This window comes from Callospermophilus lateralis, chromosome 1, assembly GCF_048772815.1.
Source record: "Callospermophilus lateralis isolate mCalLat2 chromosome 1, mCalLat2.hap1, whole genome shotgun sequence".
NCBI classification, from domain to species: domain Eukaryota; kingdom Metazoa; phylum Chordata; class Mammalia; order Rodentia; family Sciuridae; genus Callospermophilus; species Callospermophilus lateralis.
Window position 1 is genome coordinate 119,883,052 of NC_135305.1, and position 8,362 is coordinate 119,891,413.

At 59.2% G+C, this 8,362-nt stretch overlaps 1 pseudogene; it reads left to right on the plus strand.

Annotated features, from left to right (window-relative positions):
* The first annotated feature begins 385 nt into the window (after positions 1 to 385).
* LOC143406540 (disks large homolog 5 pseudogene) lies at positions 386 to 6,251 on the plus strand (annotated as a pseudogene).
* Positions 6,252 to 8,362: the final 2,111 nt, after the last annotated feature.

The following is an 8,362-nucleotide window of genomic DNA, read 5'->3' on the forward strand; positions in this document are numbered from 1 at the left end:
TTTCCCCCAGAGTTGTAGTGTGTTGGGGGGCGGCGCAGGCGGGCCGTGCGCGGAGGCGAGGGGGAGGGGGCATGCCCGGCTGGAGCCGGGCCTAGGGGCGCGCCCCGGCCGCTGTCCCCACCTCCGCCTCCTCCTTCTCCTCCTCCGTCTCCTCCTCCTCCTCTTCTAGTCCCGCCGCTGCTGCAGCCAACATGGCTGTGCTCAGGAGCCAGGGAGGTGGCCGCTGCTGAGCCGCCCGCCGCCCCCGGCCCCAGCCCGCCGGGCACCGGCCCATGGCTCCCGCCGCCTCGCGGCTCCCGGCGCGCTAAGGCTGCCGCCCCCGCGCTCGCCTGCCTTGGGGAGCCCGGGCGCTGTCCGGCGGGGCGGGGCGGCGCGGCCCGGCACCATGGAGCCCCAGCGCCTGGAGCTGCTCGCCCAGTGTCAGCAGAGCCTGGCCCAGGCCATGACGGAGGTGGAAGCCGTGCTCGGACTGCTTGAGGCTGCGGGAGCGCTGAGCCCTGGCTAGCGGCGCAGCTGGACGAGGAGGCGGGAGGCGCCAAGGCGGAGCTGCTGCTCAAGCTGCTCCTGGCCAAGGAGCGGGACCACTTCCAGGACCTGCGCACGGCGCTGGAGAAGACTCAGCCTCACCTGCTGCCCATTCTCTACCTGAACGGCGTCGTCGGGCCTCCGCAGCCCCCCCGAGGGCGCCGGCTCCACCTACAGTGTCCTGTCCATCATGCCCTCTGACTCAGAGAGCAGCAGCTCCCTCAGCAGTGTGGGCACCACTGGGAAGGCGCCGTCCCCGCCGCCCCTCCTCACCAACCCGCAGGCGAACGAGAAGGTGGAGTACCTGTCCATTCAGCTGCACTGATGACCCGCGAGAGGAATGAGCTGCGCAAACGCCTGGCCTTTGCGACCCACGGGACGACCTTTGATAAGAGGCCCTACCACAGACTGAATCCTGATTACGAGAGGCTGAAGATCCAGTGTGTGCGGGCCATGTCGGACCTGCAGAGTCTCCAGAACCAGCACACCAATGCCTTGAAGAGGTGCGAGGAGGTGGCCAAGGAGACGGACTTCTACCACACACTCCACAGCCGGCTCCTGAGTGACCAGACTCAGCTGAAGGATGATGTGGACATGCTGAGGCGGGAGAACGGGCAGCTGCTGCGGGAGCGGAACCTACTGCAGCAGTCCTGGGAAGACATGAAGCAGCTCCATGAGGAGGACCAGAAGGAGATCGGAGACCTCCGGGCACAGCAGCAGCAGGTGCTGAAGCACAACGGGTCATCAGAGATCCTCAACAAGCTGTATGACACGGCCATGGACAAGCTGGAGGGGGTCAAGAAGGACTACGACGCCCTGCGGAAGCGGTACAGCGAGAAGGTCGCCATCCACAACTCAGACCTGAGCCGCCTGGAGCAGCTGGGCGAGGAGAACCAGCGCCTGCTGAAGCAGACGGAGATGCTGACCCAGCAGAGGGACACGGCCATCCAGCTGCAGCACCAGTGCGCCCTGTCCCTGAGGAGGTTCGAGGCCATTCACCATGAGCTGAACAAGGCCAAGGCCCAGAACAAGGACCTGCAGTGGGAGATGGAGCTGCTCCAGTCAGAGCTGACAGAGCTGAGGACCAGGCAGGTCAAAACCGCGAAGGAGTCCGAGAAGTACAAGGAGGAGCAGGTCGCGGTGTACAGCGAGTATAAGCTCATCATGAGCGAGCGTGACCAGGTCATGTCTGAGCTGGACAAGCTGCAGACCGAGGTGGAGCTGGCCGAGTCCAAGCTCAAGAGCAGCACATCTGAGAAGAAGGCAGCCAGCGAGGAGATGGAGGCGCTGCGGCAGATCAAAGACACGGTGACAATGGATGCTGGGAGAGCCAACAAGGAGGTAGAGATCCTTCTAAAGCAGTGCAAGGCTCTGTGCCAGGAGCTGAAGGAAGCCCTGCAGGAGGCTGATGTGGCCAAGTGCCACCGGGACTGGGCCTTCCAGGAGCGGGACAGCATCCGGACACTGTGTGATAACCTGCGGCGGGAACAGGACCGGGCAGTGAGTGAGCTGGCTGAGGCCCTGCACAGCCTGGATGACACTCGGAAACAGAAGAACGACGTCAGCCGGGAGCTTAAGGAGCTCAAGGAGCAGATGGAATCCCAGTTGGAAAAGGAGGCCCGATTCCGGCAGCTGATGGCCCACAGCTCCCACGACTCGGCCATTGATACAGATTCCGTGGAGTGGGAAACAGAAGTCGAGTTTGAAAGGGAGATGGAGGAGGTTGACTTGAAGGCACTTGGGTTTGACATGGCAGAAGGTGTGAATGAGCCTTGTTTCCCAGGGGACTGTGGCATATTTGTCACGAAAGTGGACAAAGGAAGCATTGCTGATGGCCGCTTAAGGGTCAACGACTGGCTGCTGAGAATCAACGATGTGGACCTCATCAACAAGGACAAGAAGCAGGCCATCAAGGCCCTCCTCAATGGAGAGGGGACCATCAACATGGTCGTGTGGCGGAGCAAGTCCCTGGGTGGGAAGGTGGTCACACCCCTGCACATAAACCTCAGTGGACAGAAAGACAGCAGCATCAGTCTGGAGAGTGGAGTGTATGCTGCTGCTGTGGTACCTGGAAGCCCTGCTGCCAAAGAAGGGTCCCTCACCGTGGGAGACGGGATTGTGGCGATCAATGGCATCACACTGGACAACAAGTCCCTGAATGAATGTGAATCTCTGTTGCATAGTTGCCAGGACTCCTTGACCCTCTCCCTCCTGAAGGTGTTCCCTCAGAGCTCCTCGTGGAGCGGCCAGAACATCTTTGAAAACATCAAGGACTCTGATAAGATTCTGAGTCTTCAAACCCATGACCTGGAGGCCCAGACTCATCACAAGCGGAACTTGATGCAGCACCACAGCTCCACGCATTCGGAGCTCTTCTGTGCTGGGCTGGAAGACAGGAAGGAGCCGGGGCCTCCCGGAGGCAGCACCTCTTTTCTACACAAACCGTTCCCTGGGGGCCCCTTTCCAGTCTCCCCACAGACCTGTCCCAGCACCTCTGAGCGCAGCCTGAGCTCCTTCCACTCCGATGCCTCTGGGGAACGTGGCTATGGGCTGGTGGACATGAGGAGCAGGCGGCCCCTGCTGCCCTTTGAGACTGAGGTGGGTCCCTGTGGGGTGGTGGAGGCCCCTCTGGACAAGGTGGATGCTGAGGGCTCCAACAGCGGTGGGACCTGGCCCAAGGCCGTGCTCAGCTCCACAGCAAGGGCAGAGAAGCTCTCCGTTTACAAGAAGCCAAAGCAAAGAAAGTCTATCTTTGACCCAAACACTTTTAAACGTCCGCAGACGCCCCCCAAAATAGACTACTTGCTCCCAGGCCCTGGGCCTATTCACTCGCCCCAGCCCTCCAAGAGGATGGGGCCTCTGACACCCCCAAAGCCCCCCAGGAGAAGCGACTCCATCAAGTTCCAGCACAGACTGGAAACCAGTTCAGAGTCAGAGGCCACACTGGTGGGCAGCTCTCCATCTACCAGCCCACCAGGTGCCCCGCCCCCGGACACTGACCTCGGAGAACCCATGCATGCATCACCCCCTCGCAAGGCCAGGGTCCGCATCGCCTCCAGCTACTACCCTGAAGGGGATGGGGACTCCTCCTACCTGCCAGCCAAGAAGTCCTGTGACGAGGACCTCACTTCCCAGAAGGCAGATGAGCTGGGGCAGAAGCGCCGCCGGCCAAAGTCTGCACCTAGTTTTCGGCCCAAGCTTGCTCCGGTAGTGATTCCTGCTCAATTCCTGGAGGAGCAGAAGTGCATCCCAGCTAGTGGAGAGCTCTCCCCCAAGGTGCAGGAGTGGTCCCCTTACTCACCAGGGCATTCCAACCGGCATGGAAACCCTCCGCTCTACCCCAACAGGCCATCCGTGGGAACTGTTCCCCGGAGCATGACCCCCAGCACTGCTGTGAGCTCCATCCTGCGGAACCACATCTATACTGTACGCAGCCATAGAGTTGGCCCCTGCAGCTCTCCACCTGTGTCCCGAGATGCTGGCCCCCAGGGCTTGCCTCCCAGTGTCCAGCACCAGGGCCGCCTGAGCCTGGACCTCAGCCACAGGGCCAGCAGTGACTATGCTGAGATGAGAGCCTCCCACGGGTCCAACTCGCTGCCTTCCAGCGCCCGCCATGGGTCTTCCAGTAACTTGCAGTTCAAGGCAGAACGCATTAAGATCCCATTAACGCCGAGGTACCCTCAGTCTGTCATGGGCTCTGACAGAGGTTCGTTGTCACATTCCGAATGCAGCACCCCTCCACAGTTGCCCCTCAACATTGACACCCTGTCCACTTGTAGCCAGTCCCAGACCTCCGCCTCCACATTGCCCAGGATTGCTGTCAACCCTGCGTCCCTCGGGGAGTGGAGAAAGGACAGGCCTTAAGTGGAGGAACCATGCCATGTGAAGGTACAGAAGGGCTCAGAGCCTTTGGGCATCTCCATTGTGAGTGGAGAGAAGGGCAGCATCTCTGTCTCCAAAGTGACCACCGGCAGCATTGCCCACCAGGCTGGCCTTGAGTATGGGGATCAGTTACTTGAGTTCAATGGCATTAACCTGCGGAGTGCCACAGAGCAGCAGACCCGGCTCATCATAGGGCAGCAGTGTGACACCATCACCGTCCTGGCCTAGTACAACCCACATATGCACCAGCTTGGCAGCCACTCCCGCTCCAGCTCCCACCTGGACCCTGCTGGTGCCCATGCCACTCTCCAGGGCAGTGGTAGCACCACCCCAGAGCACCCCTCTGTCATTGATCCGCTCATGGAGCAGGCCGAGGGTCCTGGCACACCCCCAGCCAAGCAGAGCACCCCCTGCTCCAGGATCATGGGAGATGCCAACAAGAAGACCCCGGAACCACGCATTGTCTTCATCAAGAAGTCTCAACTGGACCTTGGGGTGCATTTGTGTGGTGGGAACCTGCACGGGGTATTTGTGGCGGAAGTAGAGGATGACAGTCCTGCCAGGGGTCCCGATGGCCTGGTGCCAGGGGACCTGATCCTCGAGTATGGCAACCTGGATGTGGGCAATAAGACGGTGGAGGAGGTCTACGTGGAGATGCTGAAGCCCAAAGACAGTGTCCGCCTGAAGGTGCAGTACCGCCCAGAGGAGTTCACCAGGATCAAGGGCCTGCCTGGTGACAGCTTCTACATCAGGGCCCTGTATGACCGGCTGGCCGAGGTGGAGCATGAGCTGAGCTTTAGGAAGGACGACATTCTCTACGTGGACGACACCTTGCCCCAGGGCACATTTGGGTCTTGGATGGCGTGGCAGCTGGATGAGAATGCCCAGAAGATCCAGCGTGGGCAGATTCCCAGCAAATATGTGATGGACCAAGAATTCTCCAGGAGGCTCAGCATGTCTGAGGTCAAAGACGACAGTTGCGCCGCCAAGACGCTGTCAGCAGCCGCTCGCGGGTCCTTCTTTCAAAGGAAGCACAAACACAAACGCAGTGGGTCCAAAGACGGGAAAGACCTCCTGGCCTTGGACACCTTCTCCAACGACTCCCTCCCGCTCTTTGAAGATTCAGTGTGTCTGGCCTATCAGCGGGTCCAGAAGGTGGACTGCACCTCTCTGAGGCCTGTCCTGATTCTGGGGCCTCTGCTGGATGTGGTGAAGGAAATGCTGATAAACGAGGCTCCTGGCAAGTTCTGCAGATGCCCATTGGAGGTGATGAAGGCCTCCCAGCAGGCCATTGAGCAGGGCGTTAAAGACTGCCTGTTTGTCGACTACAAGCAGAGGAGTGGCCATTTTGATGTGACCACAGTGGCTTCAATAAAGGAGATCACAGATAAGAACCGACACTGCCTCCTGGACGTTGCCCCCCACGCCATCGAGCGCCTGCATCACATGCATATCTACCCTATTGCCATCTTCATCCACTACAAGAGTGCCAAGCACATCAAGGAGCAGAGAGACCCCATCTACCTGAGGGATAAGGTGACACAGAGGCATTCCAAAGAGCAGTTTGAGACAGCTCAGAAGATTGAACAGGAGTACAGCAGGTACTTCACAGGGGTCGTCCAGGGAGGAGCCCTGTCAAGCATTTGCACTCAGATCTTAGCAACCATCAATCAAGAACAAAGTAAAGTCCTGTGGATCCCCGCCTGCCCACTCTAGGGGAGGTGGGCACCAGGAGGCGACTGGACCGGCCCGCTGGTGGGGAGACCAGCTCGCTCTTCTCCAGCAACTGAAAACAGAGATGGGCCTGTTTATGGACATGCAGGGGAAGGATCCAAAACCAGGACTCCAGAAGCCCCTCCTTTGTAGACAGAGGGGGTTGGCAGCTCGGATCTGTGCCCAGGCCGGCAGACTGCTCCTCTCACATGTGCTTTAAGATAAAACAAAGCAGAAAACGCAAAAGACTTGATAGAGGGGTACAACACCCACCTTCCTATAGCCAGCCAATCAGTGATGCTGCACAGAGAGCCTTTCAGATCACAAGTTTACAAGCCTTTTCTAAGTATCTGGTGGTTATGTTTACGTGGACGCCCCATGCTGCTATTACCCACCCCACCCCTTCCGCCCCCTGTTACTTTTGTTCCTCAAATGACCCTGGAACCTCATGGGGTTGGGGGGTGGGGCGGGCTGCCCCGCCTCAGGAGGTTCTTGTCAGTGGGACCAGAGCTTCGGCAGACTTCCTGCTCCTCAGAGGTGGTACCTCTCCTGGAAGGACTTCGTCACTTCAGGTGCTCAGACTGCTGGAGATGGCAGAACCAGTGCCTGAGTGGGGTCAACTCGGCACTGCGTTTTCTTCCCACTCCCGGGAGGGCAGCTTGGGCATCCTCACAAACTCGCCTCTTGGCCTTTCCCTCCTGTTTCTCCACCCCCCAAGCGCTCATCCCGTCTCCTGACTCTTCTCCAGCTGTATTTGTTATTTAAACATTCTGTCTGGTCCATCATGTCCCCGTCGGGTCTCAGCTGCAGGGCTGGGTCCTAGGTAGGGTGTCAAGCAAGGGTGGACGCGTGCCATGGCTCCCCTCGAGGTTCTGAGAGCCCCGACGGCCTTTTTCAGCTTCGAGGAGCAAGGCAGGTGCATCCGTTCTTTTGGATGTGAAAACATTCACGTTTCAGATGTTTGAATGAGAGCTTGTAGGGGGAGTTTAATGGTTAGTGTAGCCACTATTGAATATCGAAAAAGAAAACCTGCGACCTTGTTCATCTTGGTCCCAGGGCTCACAGCATGGGCCTGACTTTAGCCTTTGTCGGGTTACTTGGGGCTCAGTTGGGCTTCTCTCCTTTTCTTTCCTTTGCACTTCCCATGCCGGGCGAGTTGGCTGAAGATTTGATGTGGTTCCTCCTTAAATGGTGTGTCCTGTTAATAGGTACTGTACCGGGCTCCGCGTAAGTGTCGTTGGGGTAGGACCTATATTTTAATACTGTTCCTAACATTTCATTTTAATAACAAGGTGTCTTTGATTTGATTTGATTCTTTGTAATTCTAGAAACTAGATTGTAGTTTAGTCATTACTGACATTTTTTTTTTTAAAAAAAGGGATATATCGCAAGTTAGGCAGACCTGCGACTCACCAGCAGATCAGGCCCAGCAACCGCGGAGCGGCAGAGCCACCCCCGGGCCTGCAAGGTAGGCGCACTTGCCACCCACCGGCAGGTCAGGCCCAACAACCTGTGGAGGGGCACAGCTGCCCCAAGAGCCTGCTAGGTAGGCAGAACCGTGACCACCAATAGAGCAGGCCCAGCAGCCGGCCAGACACATCGCCCCGCCCCGGTTGGGGAAGGGGCAGAGCCGCCAGGCGCCTGCAAGGTAAGCGGACCCGCGATCCACCAGCAGAACAAGCACAGCAATCCGCAGAGCGGCAGAGCCACCCCCCGAGCCTGCAAGGTAGGCAGGCCAGCGACCCACTGGCAGGTCAGGCCCAACAAACTGCGGAGGGGCACAGCTGCCCCACGAGCCTGCTAGGTAGGCAGAACCCTGACCACCAACAGAACAGGCTCAGCGGCCGGCCAGACACATCGCCCCGCCCCGGTTGGAGGAGGGGCAGAGCCGCCGGGCGCCTGCAAGGTAGGTACACCTGCGTCTCACCAGCATATCAGGCCCAGCAACCCGCGGACTGGCAGAGCCACCCTCAGGCCTGCAAGGTAGGTGCACTTGCAACCCACCGGCAGATCAGGCCCAGCAACTCTCGGAGGGACACAGCTGTTCCACGCGCGTGCAAGGTAGGCGGAACTGTGACCACCGACAAAACAGGCCCAGTGGACCGCCAGACACATCGCCCCGGTTGGTTGAGGGGCAGAGCCGCCAGGCGACTGCAAGGTACGCGGACCCGCGACCCACCAGCAGAACAGGCACAGCAATCCACAGAGCGGCAGAGCCACCCTCCGAGCCTACAAGGTAGGC